Raw genomic sequence first — 25,521 nt, 5'->3', positions numbered from 1 at the left:
ATGGTCTGATTTTGAATAAAAAAATATTTTCTTTCAAAACCAGCTAGTTACTTTTGGAGAAAAAAACAAACAAAAACAAAATATATTGGTCATATAATGTGATTATACTATAAAAAAAACTGACAAAAATGCCCCTTTTGAGGGATTATCCAAGATTACAAAATCATGGCCGCCTTCTTTCAGAGAGAGCTCCACTTCCTCTTCTCAGGAAGTGACATCAGTTGGTCACATTCAAATGAAAGAGACTGAGCTGCAGCATGGTCATGTGACCAGTGGTCGTGATGTCACTTCCTGTGAAGAGGAAGGCAGCCATGATTTCTAATTTTGGATACCCTCGAAATGGAGTATGGAAAAATATATCCATTAAAAAGCACACTGATCTCAATAGACCTTCAATGCCATTAGTTCACTGGGCTGTTTACTGGCAGATCTCTGTATTTTGATAGAGAAGATGGTTTAGACTGTGTTGCTATTTTTTATGTCATAAATGGACACCAGACAGAAGGGAAGGTTTCTGTGTTTTTGCTTTTTTACATTAAAGTCTATACAAGCCAGATACAAATGGAAAGTCTTATATTGTACATTATATTATGAAGGTAATGTATATGATTTCTTACTGTATCGGGGCGGTCCCATTTGGCCCTTTTTTTGCTGATTTAGGAACTTTGTCCCAATCAAAACGTAGGTGCCAAGTAAATACCCCACGGAACTGATCATGTCCAGATGGATCCTTTACTCTGAAAGTGTTTTTTTCAATTTCAGTAATGATGGGGCAGATGATTACATTGGGCTTCTCAGCGATCCTTGCAAGCAGTGGTTCCAGCCATCCATTGTAACATTCACCTACAAGCAAACAGAACAAATTATACATCATGTATGGCCTAATAAGAGCCTGCAGCATCTCCCCGTAGCCCGACTCTAGAAACCTTACACATGAATGTAAGAGGAGCTTTTCCCCTATTGTTTCTATAGGATAATGTAACACAACCTATTTACTAATACGCTATTATCTGCCTCCATCTGGTTTGTCACCATTTACCCTGAAACCCTTAGCTTTTTTATTTTTCTGAACTCATTGCATTCTGTTTTTGGGAGAAGATGAGCAGAGATGGCATTGGGGAGTAAGGAAAATTGGGCAATTACCCAGGAACTGCAAAGAGGTGCCTTGGATGATGACTGATGGTCCCAGTGGTCAGACCCCAGCAATCATACATGTATCATCTATCCTAAGCATAGAAGTTACCATTGTTCATGGGAAAACTCTTTATGGCTAAGGCACCACACGAAAAGCAGCAGCAAAAAGAAAGCTGCAGAAAAAAACGCAGCGGAAACACATTGCAATATTATTCTGCAGCATTTTTCATTGCGTTTTCACAGAGTTTACCTCTGAAGACTTTCTGCCATTATCCTACTAATATAAATGTGAAAGTTTGTATGTTTGTGTGTTTGGATGTTTCTTCCTCAATCACGTGCATGGCTGCATGCAATTACCTGACATTTGGCACATACATAGCTTGAACCCTGGAATGAAACATAGACTACGTATAAAGCTGGCAAGTAGCCGCACCACACGACTGCTAACGCTGAAATGCTGTTCACGGTAGGCTGAAGGACCTGAGATGACGTCATTACAGGCCCTTCAACCGTTCGCCATTTGGATCGCGGCACTGTGTGGGCAGAGTTAAGGAGACTGTACGAGCTGGAGAACATGGCGTCTATATGACCCGGCGGCGAGAAGGCCACATGCAGCCGTGCTTAGCAGGACCCGACACGTGCGTCGGCTATGCCAGTCGGTGACTCTGGCGGCTGACTGTACTGTTCGGCCTCTGCTGGGTGTGCGGCGGGGGAAAGTCGAGACTGTTGGAAACATACTGCATGTGTGAATGCCGCGCACGGTATCGGGTGCGCACATTCGGTAAGTACGCCGGGTGAATCTGTGCTGTTACCTTTGCCATGGGAGGGGGCCTGTGTGGTGGTGGGAGGTGCGGAGGAGGAGAGTGGGGGGGCGCATAAAGGTGGGGGGGCCGGTTGAGGGTAGGGGCTGCGGAGCTGGGAGAGGGGGGCAGCACAAGGGTGGGGGGCAAGGGGAGGGGGAAGCAGGAGTGTTGGAGGGAGGGAGCGAGAGAGGGAGGGGGGCGCGCACGTTAGGTGGGTTGGGGACCTGGGGCATGCCTGTGTACACTGCGCATATATTGATATGCAGGCGCATCATAGGCAACAGAAATTGCATAAGCATACGCAGGTCAGCGCAAGCGCCAACACGCGGACACAGTCGCAGGCAAATACTAGTTATACATATATACGGAAAAAATCAGGGTTTCCACAGGTATAGTTGACATGCTGCAATTTACAAAAAAAAAATTCTGCAATGTGAGATTGTAAATGTGAGATTACCCAGATTCTCATCCACTTTGAAGGTACTGTAAAATACAGCATATTTTTTTGTGAAATATGATGGAATCTCTTATACTTCTCCCTTCTGATAAATCTGCAACAAAAAATACAACTTTTCTGCAATGTGTGGCCTCAGCCTTAGTCATGGTGGGCCATGTTAGTCGTATACTCACAATGTGCGTCCAAGAAGGTCAGGATTTCTCCTTTTGCTACAGAAGCTCCTAATAATCGAGCAGATACGAGACCTTTCCTTTCTTTCTGTCTGACCAATTTTACAATAGGAAACTGGCCCATGAATTTATCCAGGTCACTCTTCAAATTCTCTGCAAGTGAAAAAAAAAAAAGAAGATACTTTCTGTGTAAATCCTTACGCAATCTTTGTCATGTGATGTTAGGGCTCGTTCACACGGTGTAATGTCCCGCGAGATTTGGCACGTGTACGCCGCGTGACCCTTTGCGTGCCGTACACGCTCCCATTCATTTCAATGGGAGCGGGGATCGTATGCGCCGCGCTAGTTTGTGGTCGTGCATTTATTCATGGCCGCAAACTAGCGCGGCGCATACGATCCCCGTTCCCATTGAAGTGAATGGGAGCGTGTACGGCACGCAAAAGGTCACGCGGCGTACACGTGCCAAATCTCGCGGGACGTTACACCGTGTGAACGAGCCCTTAGTGTTAGGGCTGGTTCACATCTGCATTCAGTATTCTACTCACGGAGCCCACATGGGGATCCCCAAACATAATACTAAACACATATGAAAGCCCACTGATCCCATAGACTATAATGGGATCTGTGTGTTTTCTGCGCGGTGTCCGCATGGAACATGCAGACAGAAAAGTACTTCATGAACTACTTTCCTGTCCGCATAACTCATGCAGACTCTGAGCAGAAAGCACACGGACCCCATTATAGTCTATGTGGTCCATGTGCTTTCACTGCTCACCACTTGCCAATATTCCATTTGGGGGGTCACCATGTGGACTTCCCGAAAGGAATACCGAATGCAGATGTAAACCAGGCCTTAGCTGCTTACCTTCTGTACTGGCATCGTCCACCAAAACAATCTCCGTCAGTAGAATGGCTGGAGACGTGTACATGACGCTGTATACCGTGCGGAGCAATGTGGACCAGGCTTCGTTGTGGAATATGATTATGACGCTGGTTGTGGGCAGTAGTGGACAACGCTTGAACTTTTGCTCAATACACCTATAGCAACAAATCAGAAACTAAGGGCTAGTTCACACGTGAACTGCCCGCGCGGGTTTTGACACAGAGAGAGACGCGGCGAGCCGCGTCTCTCTCTTGTCAAAACCCGCCCGCCGCGACAATCGCTGTCGCGGCTTAACCCTCTGCTGTCGGCTCAAATGAATGAGCCGACATAGGAGGGAGCTGCGGGGGGCGGAAGCCGCGCGACTGAGACAGCGCGGCTTCCGCCTGAAGAAAGGACATGTCCTTTCTTTTCTCCGCTAGCAGCAGCTCGCCGCTAGCGGAGAACAGAAGCCCGGCGGTCTCCATAGACCACCATTATAAGGGGAGGTTTTGGACGCGAATTCCGCTGTCAAAAACCTCCCCTTATACTCACGTGTGAACTAGCCCTAAAGAATCACAAGGCAGACCGCCATATAATTATTACAGAATAGGGTGATTGTGAACTTGTTCTCTATTAGTTCCTGCCCAGGGGCGTAGCTATAGGCGGCACAGCAGAAGTAGTCTATACCAGATCCTGAACACAAAAGGGTTGCCAAAGGTCTCTGCATAAAATATACTACTATTATAAATGACACAAGACATGTTGGGGCCACATTGCAGGTTATGCATTGGGGTCCAGAAGCTTCAAGTTGCACCTTCATGTACCTGCCACCCTTTACCTATTCTCTCAGTTATTGAGATTGCAGCATTTCTGCTGCAGATATTTTTCTGCAGTGCGTGGACGGGATTAGCCAGAATCCCATCACTTTGCAGGTACTGTAAAACAGTGGTTTCACAGCGTTTTTACAATGTGAGACCCCAGTCTAAAGGGTTTTTAAATACAAAAAATAAATGCTCAAAAACACAAATAACACCTCCTAGATCTGAATGAATGAAATATTCTCATTGAACACTTTGCTCTGTACAAGGTTGAATGTGATGACAACAAAATCACACAAAAATCATCAATGGAAATCTAATTTATTAACCAATGGAGGCCTGGATTTTGAGTCACCCCCAAAATTAAAGTGGGAAAACACACTACAGGCTGATCCAACTTTGATGTAATGTCCTTAAAACATGTCAGAATAAGGCTCCACCTCCACATGCCTGCATGTCCTCCCTACAACGCCTGAGCATGCTCCTGATGAGGTTGCGGGTGGTCTCCAGAGGGATCTCCTCCTAGACCTGGACTCTTATCATCCAAATAGAGATCGCTTAGTCACTCATCTTTTATCAGCGACTAAGTTACTAATACCGTGGTTTTGGCTCTAGAATCTAGATGGTAGCACTTCTGGTATCATTGTGGGAGTTTAAGGTTCAAGAAATTGCTCGCTTTGAAGAACTCCTAAGTTGGTCGACTAGATCCCATGGCAAGTTCTTGCCGCTATAGTGCCTTTCACAAACAGCGCTCTACCATCTGCATCTGAGTATTGCTGGGTATAATGGAAGATCATTTTATTGCTGAAAAGTATAGATAATCCTGTTGAGGCTGACTGTGGGTGACTACTGTAGTACTATTAAGAAAATTCTTTACTGGGGACCAGGAGATTTATTAAGCAGGTGAGGCCTCTTCATAAATCCGTTGAAAGTCCCGCTGCCAGAATGGAAATCTATGCTAGGGAGGAATAGGCGTAGATTTCCATTCTAACTCATGAGGGGAAACTAAATAAGTTTTAATAAGTCAGTTGGGCCAAGGAGTCCCCGTCTCGGTCTCCCCAATCCCCAGTCGTACTGACTAGAGATGAGCGAACACCGTTCGATCGAATAGGTATTCGATCGAATATAAGGCTGTTCGATGTATTCGATTCCAATTGAATACCAGGCCGCAAACGCAGTAAAAATTCATATCCCCTCCCACCTTCACTGGCGCTTTTTTGGCACCAATAACTGCACAGGGGAGGTGGGACAGGAACTACGACAACGTAGAAATTGAAAAAAAATGGGAAAAACCCATTGGCTGCCGAAAACATGTGACCTCTGATTCATAAGAATAGTGTCGGCCATCTTCGTCTCATTTTCGTTTTGGAGTGATAGGGAGAGCTTGGTCTCAGGGCAATACAATGCTTTTAGCTTTGACTAGGCAGGAAAAAACAGCTCTTTTCAGAGCTAAATATAAAGTGAAACTGCAAATCATGCAGCAGGGTAGCAGCAGGGGACATGGGCGAGGACATGGACGTGGATATCCAGCTGGGTATCCAGTCCACAGTCCAGGTACTGGAGAGGGGCTGCCAGTAGTGACCATCGGCAGTATGAGCAGGGGACATGGGCTAGGACGTGGAAGTGAATATCCAGCTGTGTATCCAGTCCACAGTCCAGGTACTGGAGAGGGTCTGCCAGTAGTGACCCTCGACAGTAGCAGCAGGGGACGTGGGCTAGGATGTTGAAGTGGATATCCAGCTGTGTATCCACTCCACAGTCCAGGTACTGGAGAGGGGCTGCCAGCAGTGACCCTCGGCAGTATGAGCAGGGGACGTGGGCTAGGACGTGGAAGTGAATATCCAGCTGTGTATCCAGTCCACAGTCCAGGTACTGGAGAGGGGCTGCCAGCAGTGCCCCTCGACAGTAGCAGCAGGGGACATGGGCGAGGACGTGGATATCCAGCTGGGTATCCAGTCCACAGTCCAGGTACTGGAGAGGGGCTGCCAGCACCCAATTCACTCATCCCCAGCCCCTTCTCTGTTATGTAATTGTCAAAAAAAACTTAATTTTTTAAAAAATTTCAATTAATTTTTCATGGATACTCCCCAAGGGCGTGCAAATCATTTTTTTAAGGCTCCAGCCCAAGGGCCTGCAAAATAATTTTTTAGGGCTCCCCCCAAGGGCCTGAAAATTAATGTTTTAGGGCTCACACCAAAGGGCCTGAAATCTAATTTTTTAGGGGTCACCCCAAGGGCCCAAAAATAAAACACTGCTGCTACAAGGCTCTAGTCACCCCAAAGGCCAAAAAAATAAAACACTGCTGCTACAAGGCTCTAGTCACCCCAAGGGCCAAAAAATAAAACACTGCTGATGCATAGCTCAACTCACCTGAAGGTCAAAAAAACACTGTTGTTTAAAGGCTTAACTCACCTCAAGGGCCAAAAACACTGCTGGTGCAAGGCTCTACTCACTCCAGGGGCCAAAAGCACTGTATTTTAAAGGCTCAACTCACCCAAAGGACCAACAAATCTCTGCTGGTCGTGGAGAGGATCGTGGAGAGGTAAGTAACAGTGTTTTTTATGTTTCTTACCTCTCCCGGTCCGCCAATCATTATACTCGGGGGTCTGAAAAAAACCCCGAGTATAATGATAGCAGCGGTAGCGGCTGTCACGGGCCCCGAATGTTCCGGGCCCTGTGGCAGCTGCCTGTGCTGCTATGGCGGTAGTTACGCCACTGCCTCTATGTGAGTTTTCTGGTGTGGAGGGTTTGATGAATTGGCCGCACTGTGTTGTGCCTGCCGCTAGTTACTGCATCTCCAGTCAATAGAAACTAAGTTGCGTTATCCGCAATCAGCCTCGACACAATGAATGGAGCTTTGTGTGCCGTGTTATTTTCAGTGGCCTCAACTTCTGTTATTAGCTGATCAGTGGGGTATTGGGTGATGTACCACCACTGATCTAAAATGAAATGACCTATCCTAACTATAGGTCATCCATATCTAAGTCTCAGAAAACCCCTTAACACTAGGTTCACACCTGCTTTCGAGTTTCCATTCTTCAGGTCCGCATGGGGAATCAAAAATGGAAACCCACTCTTCTTAAAAAGTGGTTACCTGCGGTAACCCATGGATCCCATAGACTATAATGGGGTTCACTGGTTTTCGGCTCGGATTCCACCTGAAAAAGGCAGAGAGAATAGTCCTTCTTGCAGAATGGAAACCCAGAATGGAAAGGTTTGAAGCTAGCCTAAAAGGCTAAAACCCCAATGTACTAAATCACAGCTAAAAAAACCCAAACACTTACATTTATTTAGGCTAAAGCTGCACGTTGCTGCTTTCTTTTGTCTGTCTGCAATCTCTTTTGCAGGCTGGTCTACGCAGCCTGCAAAAGAAAGGATGATTTTTTGCAATGCATTGCAATGCATTAGCATGGTAATGCATTGCAATAGTGATCAGACCTCCTTTTTTAAAAAGTAAAAAAAAATATAAAAAAATATAACAAGTATTAAAAATTCAAATCACCTCCCTTTCCCTAGAACACATATAAAAGTAGTTAAAATCTGTGAAACACATACATGTTAGGTATCCCCGTGTCTGAAATCGTCCGCTCTACAAATCTATAAAAATATTTTTCCTGTTCGGTAAACGCCGTAGCGGGAAAAATAGTCAAAAGTGCCAAACCTCCGTTTTTTCACTGTTTTGATTCTGATAAAAATTTGAATGAGAGGCGTGGCCTAGGACATGGCGCTGTGAAGACGCGGTCTCTCTGAGCTCCCGGACCCCGTTGGCAACTCACCTCTTCTCTCCGGTCCCAACGTTCTCCTGTCTCCAGCCACGCGATGGTCCGACGGGTGGGCCGAAAATCCTCCACTCCGGCCCGCATGGATCCCCCGATAGCGAGGTTTCTCCTCGCTGCAGCCTCTTCCAGCTCTCCGGCGGGGACTTCCAAAATGGCGCCGGCGCGCGCCCCCTGCCTGCAGCCTGAAGCTCCGGCTCCCTCCTCGCTCCGTCCGTCTGGGTCGGCTCCAGCTACGGACCTGTCCGGCTCCTCTCCTGCCTCCGCTCTGCTCTCCCCTGGCATGGGGACTCCTGGGGCTGCTACTGACAAGGTATGCCTTGCATCTGGGACTGTCTCCTCTGACCGCATGGCCCCCCTCCCCCACTCACTCTCCACTGTGCCTGGCCCTGGCTGTCCCTGGACGCTCCCTGCTGCCCCTGTGCCCCAGTGTGGTGGAATGCCCCAGGAACATGGCTCCCCTCTCCCCCTGGACACTGTTGGTCTGCCTCCTCTCCTGGCCCCCTCCACAGCTCTGGTCCCTGGCCCTGATGATCCCCTGGCTCCGGTGGCCCAGGTTCTGACCCTCCAGGCCTCCTCCACTCTGCCTGCGGTTCTCCCCCCTGGGACCCCCCCTGGGTCAGTTTCTCTAACTCTGCATTCCTCCCTATCCACCTGGGATGACCCCCAAAGGCCTCAGCGACCCCCGGATTGTGATTTGGATTTTTCTTCTACTCCGGCGGCCCCTCCGGCCCCGTGGACTCTGATTCCTCTGGTTCTTCCTCACATGCCTCCCTGTCTCAGGGGAGACCTAAACGCCCTAAGTTATCGGATATCTTGGAATTGCTCCGTGCTATGCCCACTAAACAAGACATAGAGGCTATGGTGCGCAGAGTGGAGGAGAAACAAGACAAGATTTTGACAGGGTTCAAGGCGGACCTTCACTCCCTTTCGTCTTCTGTTACGTCTCAACAGCAACGCACGGATTCTATCGATCAACGACTCCTTGCAGTGGAGGACTCTTTATCTACTCAACGCACGTTTAATCGCCATCTCATCCTACAAGTAGACGATCAGGAGAATCGGGGTCGCCGGAACAATATTAAACTGAGGGGCATCCCTGATGCTGTTGCCACCAAAGAGCTCCGCTCTATTGCAGTTTCGGTTTTCAACACCGTTCTGTCCCGACCGATGGATACAGAGATCAATATCGATAGGATCCACCGTGTGCTCGGACCTAAAAGAACCTCCTCCTCTGATCCTAGGGATGTCCTATGCCGGGTGCATTTTTACAAAGAGAAAGAGGACATTCTTCAGGCGGCCTGGCGCCATGGACCGGTTCCGTTCCTAGATGGCTCTATTACCCTTCTCCCTGATGTTTCCCGCCGCACTCTGGCGATGCGGCGTCTTCTGAAGCCTACTCTCCGCAAAATCCTGGACTCTGGAGCTACTTATCGCTGGGGTCACCCCTTTCATCTCCTGATCCGCCGAAATGGCGCCAACTTCGCTTTACATTCCCCTGACCAGGTGGAGGATCTCGCCCATTTTCTTGACATCTCTGACTTAACTTTGCCGGACTGGCTGGAGTTCCCACTCCCGTCCCCTCTATCTGCTGCTGGCCCTTCCTCACCCCCACTGCCTCGACAGGGACGCCGTGGGATGGACCCCTTGGGGGCCCCTCTGGAGAACGTTTCATCTGGGCCGATAGTCTAGACTGTGCTGGGCCCTCCGAGGCCACTTGACTTTCGTTGTTTTATGCTCTTTTGTATTTCATCGTTATTGTATCTTTGTCTCCCCCGTGATTTGTTCCTCATGCTAAGTTTTGTGCCCTGGGGGTGCATGGGGTGGATTCTTGTCCCCCCCCTCCCCCCTGTGTGTTCGCGGCGTTGCCCGCCCTCTTTCCTGCCCCCCGGCCTGCCAGGGTTGCTCCGTGTATGCTCTCCCTGCGTCGTTGTCTCTACATTTTGAGGCTTCGCCGTACGGTGGCCTGCTTGGGAGTGCTCCTTTTGTTTGCCTCTTCCACGGGGCGCCCGGGTTGGCCGGGGTATGGGCTGTTTGCTTCTCTATAATTGTGGCTGGCCCCCTCAGCTGGCTTTCAATTGCGACCCCCTTTTCTTTTTTCATTATTGCTGTGTTGCCGGTGTGGGAATGGGTAGCTCTGAGTTCTGAACTACCTCTCCCCACTTAGTTAGTTCTAGCGGCTCTCTGGGCGCATTCTGCGGCGTGCCCCTGAGACCTGCTCTAGTGGGTTTTCTCCCACTGATTGGTGTTTGCCCGAGCTTGGGCTAGCTAAGCTCGGTTCTAGCAGGTGTTTGCTTTTTGTCCTCTTGTTTTTGTTTGTTTGTCTACTTTTTTCCCTCTCGTCTCTTTTCGCTGCCCCTCCCTTTTCCCCCTCCCCCCGCCCATTCCTTCCACTTCTCTTCCCTGATCCCCTCCCTCCCCCTCCCTCATCTGTTTCCCCCCTCGCCTTCCCTCCTCTCCCTTCCCCCTGGGGGTGGTCCCGGGCCCCCTGCCATGGATTCTTTGACCTTTTCCTCCATTAATGTGAATGGGCTTAATACTCCTGAAAAGAGGTCCTCCCTCTTGCGATTGCTCTGGAGTAAGAGAACGGCTGTGGCTTTCGTGCAGGAGACACACTTTAGGGAGGGCTCTGTCCCCTCTCTTTCCTCTCTAAGATACCCTGACGTATATCATAGCTGTTTTTCTGAATCCAAGTCTAGGGGAGTTAGCATTTTAATTGGGCGTTCGGTGGCTTGGAAGTATCGAGCAGCTCTTTCGGACAACTCGGGTAGGTTCCTGTTTGTTAAGGGGGAATTGGCGGGCACCTTATTCACCTTCGCTAATCTTTACCTTCCCAATTCGGATCAGATTGGTTCCCTAGAGTGCATCTTAGATAAATTATCCGATTTTGCTGAAGGGACCCTTTTGGTTGGAGGGGATTTCAATCTGGCTTTAGACCCCTCCTTGGATGTCTCTCGAGGTATCTCGCACATGTCTTGATAGATCTCTTACGAGCTTTGAGAAAGCCTGTGTTGGCACTGGCCTTCAACGCCACTCCCTGTCAGAGTTTTATGCCCTTTTGGTCTCCCCTCCTCCGGACCACAGACCCTCTTTCCTCTCCAAGTGGGAGGCTGACCTTAACCTCTCCTTTTCGGACGCGGACTGCTCTAGAATTTTGGAGCTTGCTCACAAGAGCTCATTGGCCTGTAAATACCAAGAGGCGGGCTACAAGATCCTTACTAGGTGGTACCATGTCCCTTCCCTTCTACATAAATTTTTCTCGTCTGCCTCTCCTCTTTGCTGGCGATGTGGTTCGGAGGAGGGGACACTTCTCCATGTTTTTTGGAGCTGCCCAGTTCTGAGAGAGTTCTGGGATGGTGTCCATCGTTTAACGTCCCAAATTTTTCAGACTGATCTGCCGAATTCCCCGGCCTGCTTCCTCCTTCATCTGTCTGGGGTCTCCCGCAAGGCCTACCGGAAGTCTGCAGTTCGACACCTGATTAACGCAGCTAGGGCCTGTGTCCCGGCCTTGTGGAAATCCCCTAATCCCCCGTCTCTTTGCCACTGGGTTCGCAAGGTGGAGGACCTCCAAGCTATGGAGGATCTCACGGCGTCCTTACGAGATGCCTATGATGTCTTCCTTGGGGCCTGGACCCCTTGGATCCTCTTCCAGGGCTCTGACCAATACAGGTCCATTGTGGGCTGTGGGTGAGGTCTTGGAGTGGGTGTGTCCCGGGACTCCCCCCCCCCTCCCCCCTTTTCTCCTTTTTCCCTATTCCTTTCTCCTCCCTGTTGGCTTCCCCCCGTTTCTCTTTCCCTTCCCCCCCCTCCCTAGCTTACCTCTTGTCCCCCCCCCCCCAGATGGTTTTCTCCTGTTTCATTCTGTTCCCCCTTCGTCCTCTTTCATTTTATGTAGTGACACAGTGTCGGCCACTCCTCCCCCGTATTGTTGGTTGTGGTGAGGTTCGGCCTTTGAATTCGTCGGGCGACCCTCGTTATGGTTGGGTCCCCCGTGTTTTGTTATGTGATTGTTTTTGATTCATATATCTTTTATTTTCTCTCCTCTGTGACCTTGTTTTCATAAATAAAGAATTTATAAAAAAAAAAAAAAAAAAAAAATTGAATGAAAAGTGATCAAAGGAATAGCATTTCCTGAAAATGGTAGAACTAAAAAGTACACTCGGCCCCGCCAAAAAAAGACGCCCTATGCATCCCCTTACACGGACATATAAAAAGTTACGTCTGTCAGAATATGGCGACTTTTAGAAAAAAAAAATTTTTTAACACAGTTTTGGATTTTTTTTTAAGGTGTCAACATGTAAATAAAACCATATAAATTTGGTATCCCTGGAACCATACCGAAACACAGAATACAGGGGACATGTCATTTTGGCTGCACAGTGAACTCCGTTAAACCAAACCCTGTAAGAAAGTCGCAGAAATGCATTTTTTCTTCAAATTCACCCCATTCTGAATTTTTTTCCAGCTTCCCAGTACATTCTACAGAATAATTAATGGTGGCATCATGAATAAAAATTTGTCCTGCAAAGATTAAGACCTCATATGGCTCTGGGAGCAGAGAAATAAAAACGAAAATCAAAAAATGCCATCGGCGGGAAGGGGTTAATAAATCTATAGGGAAATGGCTTGTGATTCTGCAGCTAACATTCACATGCTGTGTTTCTCAAAAAAGGATCCATGACAATTTGCGCCCCCTCGGGTGTATAACACTCATTAAAAATGTACATTTTGCACAGGGTTTGCGTGACTGTAACCCTTTGGGCACCAGTGATATCTTAGAGGCAGGAAATGATAAGGAGATGAATACATACTCACGAGCCCTCTTATCAGGCCCCACTTCTCTGTGTAGTGAGATTCTGTCACTGGCAAATAGGTTGAATTGATGTTTCTTCTGTCCTTCCTCTTTTTACCTTTTCTCTTCCGGGCTGAGTTTGCCCTCTATATAAGGTTTACCAAATGCTCCTGGATCATTAGGGTCCTCCGCAGGCCGGACAAGGTAGGGCTTGAGTTCTTCTTTGGTGTAATAACCACACTGGATATCTTCTCTATTGTCCATCTGGTCAGTGATTTGCACATTTGGCGTTGCCACTTTAAAAGATATTACATCTTCCTTTTCGATGACCAACGTTCTCACGATCTGTGACTCCCCAGGATATAGGTCTCTATTAGGTTTTATTCCATGATACAATACAAATCCTATAAGTATGAGTATTGCTATGAAATATTTCCAGTATCTGACTATTAGCCTTTGAAGACGGGGCATGATGGTTTTCTCACTTTGTAGATAGAACCACTTGTCTATGGTGTAAAGTCATCTAAACGTCTGCTGTTATAGCTGAAGATCTGTAAAAAGAGATAAAATATTCCTGAATTACACTCATTGACATTACAAGTAGAGCTGTCATTGCATGTGGCTAATATCTGGTTATTTTAGGCTCTGTCCACATATGTCTCACAGTCTCTGTACATCACAGAAGACACAACACAGTGACCAATCCATCATTCTTCTATTACCACCAAAGTTTGAGAGACCACATTGACTCAAAATGGGGTTGGTTTGGGTAATGCTTTTCAGTTACTAAAATCTAAGGCATTTTGCCACTAAGGCACCCAACTCTTGTTAGATAACAACGACAGCAATGTACAAGTACAATGGAAAGGAAGACGGCTCGGAGGATGGATGCCATTGTATACATCAATAAGGCACAGATTCCATAGTGAGCATACCTGAAACCCTTCATCTATTGGTTTAAGGCTGTCATTCTCCACCATGTTGTGACAGAAGGGTTTTATTGCTCACTAGCTGGTACCCGCGACTTCATCTGCGGTGATTGTAGCAGTGGGTATATACAGGCGCGGGTAAGGTTTTCGTACTGTGTATAAGGTATGGGATCTAAAATGTAACTGTGTATCTTGTTGTTGCTGTAATTCTGAGAGCACATGAGACTTTTGTGTTGAATGTAATTTGTATTTCAGCCGCTATACGGTGTTGGTATAAACTGTACATAGTGACTTTGGGACAGAGGTATTTCAGGTTAATATACTTCAATATACGACATTGTATGATTTGTTAGTTTCCGCCAGTACATGTAAGTTTTGGGCACAGGATACTCTTGAGTAAGCAACATAAAGTCTGGCCCTGTGCATGACAGTTTAGTAACTCCATGTGCCTCTTATTAATAGCAATTAACCCCATCATGTCCCTCACATTAACCCCAGTGTAAGAGTTACTGATAGAGATGAGCGAGTACTGTTGGGATCAGCCGATCCGAACAGCACGCTCGCATAGAAATGAATGGACGTAGCCGGCAAGCGGAAGTACCAGGTGCATCCATTCATTTCTATGGAGCGTGCTGTTCAGATCGGCTGATCCCAACAGTACTCGCTCATCTCCAGTTACTGATATGTGAGAGACTTGGAGGTAATAATTAAGTATCTTCATTACTGAGGTCTTTTATTAGTACCTCCATATGTCTCACATAGTAGTAACCTTTATATGGGGCACACAGGGGTTAATATGAGGGACATGATGGGGTTTATTCCTATTAATGTGAGGTACATGGAGTTACTAACACTAAACTAATAACCCCATGCCTGACATTAATGACAATAGGAAGGGAGCTGTGTGTTTCTTACTTTCAGTTTGCTAGCAGCTTCGGCAGGAGCTATCACTATAGCAGGCAGAGACTTGAGCGACTAAGCTCCACCCCCTGGGTTTCCTGCACCCCTCTCAAAGGGGAGTGTCCTTATGCCTCAGCTCTAGCACAGACTTTATTTAACTCTTGCAGGTCCTGTGCTGCTGGCATGCCAGTGAAATATGGCAGGAGTGCCACTCTTGGCATGTGTGCCAGGGGTTGCTGACCTCTGCTGTAGGGGGTAATATGAATTTTGTGGCTTGCTATGGTCCAAAGTGTGTGAGATTGCAGAGATAGTGATGTGAGTTTGGGTTTTGTGGGGGTCCTGGGAAAAACGTATGTGCGCTATTGTGACGAAAAGTAGCCCATTGCGCAATCGAGTGTAGGGACTATATTTGTGGAAAGTTTCAGCCAAATCGGTGGAGCGGTTTTTGCGTGATTGACCGCCAAAGATCCGAACATCCAAAGGGTCCTGGGAAAAACGTATGTGCGCTATTGTGACGAAAAGTAGCCTATTGCGCAATCGAGTGTAGGGACTATGTTTGTGGAAAATTTCAGCCAAATCGGTGGAGCGGTTTTTGCGTGATTGACCGCCAAACATCCGAACATCCAAAGGGTCCTGGGAAAAACGTATGTGCGCTATTGTGACGAAAAGTAGCCTATTGCGCAATCGAGTGTAGGGACTATGTTTGTGGAAAATTTCAGCCAAATTGGGGTCCAAAGTGTGTGAGATTGCAGAGATAGTGATGTGAGTTTGGGGTTTGTGGGGGTCCTGGGAAAAACGTATGTGCGCTATTGTGACGAAAAGTAGCCTATTGCGCAATGGGGTGTATTAACTATGTTTGTGGAAAATTTCAGCCAAATCGGTCAAGCGGGTTTTGCGTGATTGACTAACAAACATCCGAACACACAAAGCCACAAACATCCAAACTCACAAACTTTCACATTTATAATATTAATAGGATTGTTGTCTTCCACCAACTTCCTTTCTTTTGTAGGACAGTGGGGCAGTGGTACCCATTGGATATTTTTTTAAATCAAGTTTCTACAGTTATGAAGGGATAACTGGAGATAAGTGAATAGTATCCGAGCTACAGTAACCCGGAATGGCCACAGTGCAGTATATGTGTAAGGAATCTCAGTGTGCAGCATTGCTTATTAATGTCACTTTAAGGAATATTTAAGGTCTGTTCTCAATACCCCAGGTGCCTGCTATGTTTTGTTGTTGCAGTGAGATTGGCTTATTTTCTAGATATTCCCTTGTCTTGTGATGTTGGCATTGACTTTGAAGCCTTGGATTGATCATGGAAAAATTTGAAATGGGACAATTTTCCCACATTAAGAGCTACACTTTAGGATATAGCCTGGGAGCAGCTACTGTCAAAAAGTGATACAGAAGTTTAGTGGGAGACCTTTAAATCTACACTGAGCAAGTATATAGCAAAATGTATAGGAATAAAAGTAATAAGGAAAGAAAGAATATAGGGCTTTAATTAACTCCCCCCCCCCTCAACTTAACTCAGGTTAAAAGGGGTGATATAGAGGTTATAAGGAGGTGAGTAGAAATCTGGACAAAGGGAAGGCTGTGGATATAATGGACAGAGAAGAGGCTGTGGATATAATGGACAGAGGGGAGGCTGTGGATATAATGGACAGAGGGGAGGCTGTGGATATAATGGACAGAGGGGAGGCTGTGGATATAATGGACAGAGGGAAGGCTGTGGATATAATGGACAGAGGGTAAGCTGTGTATATAATGGACAGAGGGTAAGCTGTGTATATAATGGACAGAGGGGAGCCTGTGGATATAATGGACAGAGGGGAGGCTGTGGATATAATGGACAGAGGGGAGGCTGCGTATATAATGGACAGAGGGGAGGCTGCGTATATAATGGACAGAGGGGAGGCTGTGGATATAATGGACAGAGGGGAGGCTGTGGATATAATGGACAGAGGGGAGGCTGTGGATATAATGGACAGAGGGGAGGCTGTGGATATAATGGACAGAGGGGAGGCTGTGGATATAATGGACAGAGGGGAGGCTGTGGATATAATGGACAGAGGGGAGGCTGTGGATATAATGGACAGAGGGAAGGCTGTGGATATAATGGACAGAGGGAAGGCTGTGGATATAATGGACAGAGGGAAGGCTGTGGATATAATGGACAGAGGGAAGGCTGTGTATATAATGAACAGGGGGGAGGCTGTGTATATAATGGACAGAGAAGAGGCTGTGGATATAATGGACAGAGGGAAGGCTGTGTATATAATGGACAGAGGGAAGGCTGTGGATATAATGGACAGAGGGAAGGCTGTGGATATAATGGACAGAGGGAAGGCTGTGGATATAATGGACAGAGGGGAGGCTGTGGATATAATGGACAGAGGGAAGGCTGTGTATATAATGGACAGAGGGGAGACTGTGGATATAATGAACAGGGGGGAGGCTGTGGATATAATGGACAGAGGGAAGGCTGTGGATATAATGGACAGAGAAGAGGCTGTGGATATAATGGACAGAGGGAAGGCTGTGTATATAATGGACAGAGGGAAGGCTGTGGATATAATGGACAGAGGGAAGGCTGTGGATATAATGGACAGAGGGGAGGCTGTGGATATAATGGACAGGGGGGAGGCTGTGGATATAATGGATAGAGGGAAGGCTGTGGATATAATGGACAGAGGGAAGGCTGTGGATATAATGGACAGAGGGGAGGCTGTGGATATAATGGACAGAGGGGTGGCTGTGGATATAATGGACAGAGGGGAGGCTGTGGATATAATGGACAGAGGGGAGGCTGTGGATATAATGGACAGAGGGGAGGCTGTGGATATAATGGACAGAGGGGAGGCTGTGGATATAATGGACAGAGGGGAGGCTGTGGATATAATGGACAGAGGGGAGGCTGTGCATATAATGGACAGAGGGAAGGCTGTGGATATAATGGACAGAGGGAAGGCTGTGTATATAATGGACAGAGGGGAGGCTGTGTATATAATGGACAGAGGGGAGGCTGTGGATATAATGGACAGAGGGGAGGCTGTGGATATAATGGACAGAGGGGAGGCTGTGGATATAATAGACAGAGGGAAGGCTGTGGATATAATGGACAGAGGGGAGGCTGTGGATATAATGGACAGAGGGGAGGCTGTGGATATAATGGACAGAGGGGAGGCTGTGGATATAATGGACAGAGGGAAGGCTGTGGATATAATGGACAGAGGGGAGGCTGTGGATATAATGGACAGAGGGGAGGCTGTGGATATCATGTTCCTGGACTTCGAAAAGGCGTTTGACATTGTTCCTCATATACTGTATGTTTAATGGGTAAAATCAGGTCCACCACCTTGGAAAATATGTTTAGAATTAGATTGATGACTGGTTAAATGGAATCTGTCATTGACAAAAATGATGCATACTGTAGATTTCAAATAAACTCACTTTATCTTGAGCCTCCTCAGAGAGCAGAGGGGGAATATATTTTTACCGCAGAGCACAATTGGGTCATCCTTTTGATTCCGCCTATGCACCATTATGTGCTGTCCTCTTCTCTTTTCTTAGTCTCCCCCCAATCTTCATGATAGAGTCATCACTAGAATCTCAGTATGCTCTTGTAGTTCTATGAGCTACAGGGAATACTCAGAAGCTCATACAACTAGATGAGCATATCGGGCATGCTCAGTACCCTCCTTCATTTGGAAAATCCAAGATGGTACACGAGCAAACGCATAACTATGAGAAGAGGACGGTGCATAGGTGGGATCAGAAGGATGACGCAATAGAACTCTGTAGCAAAAGTATTCACCCCCTGTGCTCTCTGAGGAGGCTGAAAATAAAGAAGAAAAATGAGTTTAAAAGAATTTAAAATCTACTGGATACATCTGAAGAACAAAAGTACTGCTGGAAAAGCCTTTATATAGGTAATAATACATGGTGTTTAGTTGAAAAACTTTTTTGGCAATGATAGATTCCCTTTAAAGGATTATATCCAGCGAGTGGTCAATGACTGCTTCTGAGTCCTCTGTTATATATAGTGTACCTCAGGGTTCAGTGTTGGGTCCTCTGTTATATGTAGTGTACCCCAGGGGTCAGTGCTGGGTGCTTTGTTATAAGTGGTGTACCCCAGGGGTCAGTGCTGGGTCCTCTGTTATATGTGGTGTACCCCAGGGGTCAGTGCTGGGTGCTTTGTTATATATGGTGTATCCCAGGGTTCAGTGTTGGGTCCTCTGTTATATGTAGTGTACCCCAGGGGTCAGTGCTGGGTGCTTTGTTATAAGTGGTGTACCCCAGGGGTCAGTGCTGGGTCCTCTGTTATATGTGGTGTACCCCAGGGGTCAGTGCTGGGTGCTTTGTTATATATGGTGTATCCCAGGGTTCAGTGTTGGGTCCTCTGTTATATGTAGTGTACCCCAGGGTTCAGTGTTGGCTCCTCTGTTATATATAGTGTATCCCAGGGTTCAGTGTTGGGTCCTCTGTTACATGTAGTGTACCCCAGGGTTCAGTGTTGGGTCCTCTGTTACATGTAGTGTACCCCAGGGTTCAGTGTTGGGTCCTCTGTTATATGTAGTGTATCCCAGGGTTCAGTGTTGGGTCCTCTGTTATATGTGGTGTACCCCAGGGATCAGTGCTGGGTCCTCTGTTATATATAGTGTACCTCAGGGTTCAGTGTTGGGTCCTCTGTTATATGTGGTGAATCCCAGTGTTTTACAGTTCCTGCAAATGGATTAGCGAATCCTACCCACACCTTGTGGAAAAAATACAAGCAGCGGACATACTGCAATTTCTGAAACTGCGAACGAGTGCAAGGCCCCGACCTGCCAGTGTCCAGAGATGATTCTCAGCCTGCGCTGTAAACAAGCAGACACCGGAGAGCTGTCTACTGCTCTCACGCACCGCCCCGCCCACAAGAAGTGGCTAGTAGATCTTATCCCTTGGTCAGTTTATAAAGTAGCTCACATGCTGAAATAGTAGCACCCCTGCTGTATAGTGTCCAGGCTGGCGTTACTAATAAGAGGCCTGGAGCAGGCAAAGGAGCCCTGGACATAGGATTATCCCCTCTGGTTCTGAGATACCTGTGAGAAGATGCTCTTCTGGTATGGACTGGGTGACAGGACAGTAGCTTGCCCAAGTCTTACAAGGAACTACAAAGGACTCTTGTACACAGCAGCAACCTGGCAACCTCAGGATCAGTGGTTAGCAGATTTGGCTAGGCTTAACCTTTGGATACAACCTCTTTATAAAACACCTCAGCCGGCACTACTGGAGAAGACTTGGCAGCTGAACAATGCAGTAGATGAGCAGAGTAGAAGTCTGATGGGCTCATCTCCTGTAGGGAGAGATGATGAGGCGATGCTGTTCTGTCTTAGGACAAGCCCCAACTCACTACTGAAGGAACCACACACTCTCCTAGGAGGGAGGGGTGCAGATCTAGCAGATTCTACAACCTTCAGAGGCATCAGTAGATGCCATTGGCTGGCAGGATCATGTGATACAGGCAAGGAATAAACCAATATTTATGCAGACAGATCAATGTACCAATTTGGTCATTAGAAGGCAGCAACCTGATGTGGTATAATGTAATGCCCATAGGAAGCCATTGCACACTATTATTTAAGGTGACAGTACTAACTAATATCCCTATGCAGAGCATTGGCCAGTTCCACACAAAGGCCCAATGTATACAGAAGTAATGGCCATTCTGGGACATTACAGAATCCTCTTATAGATCATAGGAACAAGAGTTGGTGTATTCGGACAAACTCTCTAATCATAACAAACCCTCAACTCTGTAGCCATGTCCTACTATAGATATTCTATCCTGGGTATACATGGCTATTTGTGATGGACAGAACCACAATACATTGTCACCTGTTCAGTTAGTCCAGGGTCTCTTTAATCATAGGGCCAATGGTGCACTTGCACTGGACCCTATGATAGTGGGGGCCCCTTTGGAAAGTGGGACAGTCCTATATTTGCTGTCCTGCAGTCCAGGGCAGTGGTACCCCAACTCATTGGCGTCCTCTGTCTGCTCCCATCTTTACCCCTCGGTCACTGTCTTTGCTCTCGGTGTCCTGGCAGCAGGTGGTGTGATGTAGTGATGTCACTAAAATCACGCCTGACACTCCTTAAAGATTCTGGGACCAGATGGGAGAGAATGGGAAAATGGGGAAAGTTGAGTATTAAGGATTGTTTTTCTTTGATATATACAGTGGGGGACACAAAACTATGGAAGCAACCTGGGGGGAAGATGACCACATGAAACTGTGAAGGCAATGTGAAAGGGGGACGGCATGAAACTGTGGGGGCAACAGCAGGGTATAACACTATGGGGGCAACCTGGGGGGTGGTCGGACATGATACTGTGGGGGCAACCTGAGGGGGCATGTAAGTGTGGGAGGGACATGATATTGTGGGGGCAACCTGGAGGGGAACATTTTAAGGGGACTATTGCATGGGGCCACAAGGGAGCCATTGTAATATGTGAGAACCACTAAGGGGCGTTAGACTATGTGGGGGCCATTGAGGAAGCATTATAATATTTGTAGATCAGGGTTTTCTAGGTGATATTGATGGGGAGATCTGTTATGAATACTTTGCACAATGTCCATCAATGTGTTAAAACAGCCCTGAGTGCGTCCATAATCCTAATCTACAGGTGTCAACAAACACACAAAAAATACAGAAGGGAAATATTCAGCACTTAAAAACTCACCCTGGTAAATATTTAGAAAGGATTTGTTTTATTATAGGGGGTTCCCCACTACCAAAACTTATCCCTAATCCATAGAATATGGGGATAAGTGAAGTGTCTGGTCCCTGGCCACCCCCCAGTGGATAGGAGAACAGCAGTTCCTGTGTGAATACATACGTAGTGTCATGTGTGAGCTCCACAACAACCACACCCCAGTATAGTCCAAACCCCATTGTAATGTCCCAGCCAGAGCCAGGTCCTGGACATGACCAAATTAGTCATATATTGAATCACTGGGCAATAGAGAATCCTTGGCCGTCTGTTGAATTTAATTAAAGAGAATTGTATTATTTGCGCTTGTAATTAAAAAAAGTCCTAATGTAAAGAATCTCAGTAAATAAACCGCACCTTATAATAAATGAGGTACTGAACCAGAAAGAAAATGAATGGCGGCAGAATTCTCCGTCCTGTTCTCTACTTACAGATTCCAGGAAGACTTTTGCTATTATTCTTTCATTCTTCAAGCTTCTTGGTCACAGTGCGAATCTGTAACAGGGTCCCCAACTATCATGTGTTGTTTAGTAAGACAGAAAACTGCATCTCTGTCCTGTTCTCTCCCTACAGATTCCTAGAAGACATTTGCTATTATCCTTTCATTCACAGAGACATTATTTCAAGCTTCTAGCCCTAGTGCAAATTTGCAGGGGGTAAGGAGGGGGCTCAGTTGCACTTATGTTCTGACTGGACTCCCCAGTATTGAGGGTATGAAGAAGAAGCGAGAAAGCCCTCCAGTAGTTTGATAATCAAATCCAAGAATACAAAGCCGCTCACTATATACTGTATACTTATATATCCAGCCTTCACTGTCTGATGTAACACACCAACAACACAATCTCCATTTATAATGGTGTATTCTAAGTTCAGGGGGCTACTAAGTTAATGTCACTGCACCGACTCAAAGGGTTGTCCATTCTGGACTATTGTCTATACTTGTTAGATGGGTATCTTGCTAAGGGAATCATAAAGTGTCCCCTCCCCCCAGTACCTCTTGTGATAAACTCTGATCTTTGGAGAAACCTGGCAATAAGTGGTAAATTAATTACAGGGAGAGTTAAAGGGGTTTTCTGGCACCAACAGCATTTGTATACTGGTGATGATCTATCCACAGAATGGGCCAAGTGTATTTAAGGGAAGAACAGTGTTCAGGAAAATACTTTGGGAAAGTACTTTAAATACAAAATACTTATGACTGAAGTATTTTAAATACAAATACTAAATACCTCTTTAAAAGTATTTTAAAAATACTAAAATACTTGAAAAATTTAAACAAAAAATTTAATAAAAACAAAAAATGGAACAATTGAACATAGGCTAAATGTCCAGCCTTTGTAAGTCGTCATCCTCGACATGGCCACTATCTTCATCTTCCGAATCGACGTCTTCAGAGGCACAGAAATCAGACCATGGATTTTCTTCACCAAATTTGTTGGACTCCTAAACGAAATTGCTGCCGCTGTCAGTGACGGTGTACGAAATTTTGTCAACGCTTAAACCAAACTTCTCATGCATGTGTTATAAAGCTGCAGCAACTTCTTTGTAAGAATGTTCCCTGACGAGCCTTTTGCAGAAAAATAGCAATTGATTTTCGTTCCAAATCGTTGTAGATCCAATGAGCAGTGACGCCGAAGTAGCTTTTCCGGTTACTCGATCATAAATCGGCTGTTGTGCAAACGCTGTCAGCACTTTTCAACATGCTCTGCATCGCGCTTACCAGCTTGGTGTATTTTCTTTTGATCTGGTCTTTCAATGTTTTGGTAAACTAGCACTATGAATTAGCAACTAAAAATCAAATGGAAGATCCTGTGGAGTATTTTGTTCCTTTTGTTTCTATTGTTAAGCATGGACAAGTCTCAAGACCTGGAGTTTCCTGTGCACATGTGCCTGTTACCATCCCCCCAGAGAGCTAAGGACAGCATGGACACCATGTGGCATGGAGGAGAAACCTACATGGAAGTGTGGACTTCTTCTTTTCAAGAAGATGATTTTTGGAGTCTATTGCTGATGTGTGAAGATGCTACAGCTGACTGGTATTTCTTTCTTTTACTGTGGACACGTGGGACTCTGTTACAACCTGGGAACCTACCATCACCCACCTACCCATGTGTTTATGGAAGCTTGGCAAGAGAGCAGCACCCTGTCTACCTGGATGGCTTCAGACCTCTCTGGGCAGTAGAACACAGTGGTAAGAAGAAAGGAAGAGGAGGGCTTGTGATGAAGGATATTTGGGGCATTTTTTTGTGGTTAATGGACAATAGCGCTGATGCAAGATACCGAACTATCAGCTGTGAGCATGAGATCTCACTACCTACCAAAGGAACTGCCACATGTTATCATGATAGCTGCATATGTCCCCCACCTCTGCAAAAAAACAAAGCTGGGGGCAGAGATAGGGGGGGAAGATACTGGGGGCAGAGATGGGGGGGGACAACATACTGGGGGCAGAGATGGGGGGGACAACATACTGGGGGCAGAGATGGGGGGGACAACATACTGGGGGCCGAGATGTGGGGGGACAAGATACTGGGGGCAGAGATGGGGGGGAACAAGATACTGGGGGTAGGCCCGCTCTGGCCACAAGTAGAGGGGCGTTGGGCCCACGGCCCGCGCTGCAGGTGGTTTGCGCAGACATCAGGGGGCCGCCAACGAAGTCGCGGGTTATAGCTTGTGTCTCATATATCAGTAACCTTTACGTAAAGCACATGGGTTAATGTTAGGGGTATGATAGGGTTAACTGCTATTAATATGAGGCACATGGGGTTGCTAAAGTGTAATGTACGTGATGATACCTTTGATCCACAACTGTGCATAAAAGTACGGACCAAAACTTTTCAATGGGTCCATACACACAGCCATTCTTTTTGTTTCTGGGCCAAATTGAAGAGCTGCAAATTATGGAGCAAGTCCTTTATCTGTCCTATCTCTGCCTGCATTAGTGGCCCTGTCAATTCATTTTTAATGTATAAGTCAGTGAAAACCACATCCGTGCCATTCGTGTGCAGGAGGCCTAAGGTTGAGGCCCCCCATTGCAAAAACACAGCATTTGTGTTGAAGATTTTGCTACATTTTTTTTTTTAAAGCTAAAGTTAAAAATTACCTCAAAAGAAATGGAAAATATAGAAGAAGTTCATATACTTCTACCTTCTGCTCAATCCACTTCTGGTTTAGGCTCAGAAAAACACAGCAAAATATGCAACAAAAAAAGGTGCGTTTCCACAACGTGGGGCCTCAGCATTAAGCTAAAGCCCCACATTATGGAATCACAGCTTATTTTTCGTTGCAGATTCTGTTGCAGGTTTTTGAGCTAATGCCAGGAGTGGATTAAGTAGAAATATTAATATTGGCATTTTTTTTTTAACAAGACATATTAAAAAAAAAAAAAAATGCACTAACCACTAAAAGGTCTCCTAGTCAGTGAGTATTAAAATGCCATGAGGAAGGAACAATGTTCCGAAACGCGTAGCTCTGTTATACTCTGTATCCACTTCTATTCCCTATGGACGTGACATTTGTTTTTATGGATTGAAAATAAAGGTTAAGTTTTATTGATTCATCACCTGGTGAATGCTGGATCTACACTTTTTTCGTCTGAGTATTAAAATAGATCCGTGTCAGCCAGTTTATGTTAAATAAAAGATTTTTTTTTTTTAGATTAGAGCAATGTAGACTGTTTTTGTTAGGTGAACAACACAACAAAATAACAGTTAAATAACAGAGATTTTTTTTAGATTAATGGAGACTACTCAATAGAGATGAGCGAGTAGTACTTGATCGAGTAGGTGTTCGATCGAATACTACGGTATTCGAAATACTCGTACTTGATCAAGTACCACTCGCTGTTCGAATGTAAAAGTTCTATGCAGAACCAGCGTTGATTGGCCAAATCCTATACAGTCGGCCAATCAACGCTGGTTCTTCTCCTACCTTTAGAAGTCTTCTCCGTGCAGCTTCCCCGCGGCGTCTTTCGGCTCTTCAGTCACTCTGCCAGGCATCGGGCCTTGGCAGAGCCGACTGCGCATGTCCGCTTGTGTGCATTTTCCCCCCATAGACTATAATAGGGTTCGAAATTCGATTCGAGTAGTCGAATATTGAGGGGCTACTCGAAACGAATATCAAA

At 46.3% G+C, this 25,521-nt stretch overlaps 1 pseudogene; it reads right to left on the bottom strand.

Moving 5' to 3' along the window:
* Positions 1-13,283, bottom strand: part of LOC142217274 (polypeptide N-acetylgalactosaminyltransferase 3-like) — a 46,004-nt pseudogene extending 32,721 nt beyond the window's left edge.
* Between the last annotated feature and the right edge of the window lie 12,238 nt (positions 13,284-25,521).

The sequence above is a fragment of the Leptodactylus fuscus genome, chromosome 8 (assembly GCF_031893055.1).
Source record: "Leptodactylus fuscus isolate aLepFus1 chromosome 8, aLepFus1.hap2, whole genome shotgun sequence".
NCBI classification, from domain to species: domain Eukaryota; kingdom Metazoa; phylum Chordata; class Amphibia; order Anura; family Leptodactylidae; genus Leptodactylus; species Leptodactylus fuscus.
The sequence above is the reverse complement of the archived record's forward strand: the minus strand, read 5'-3'. Positions and strand labels throughout refer to the sequence as shown.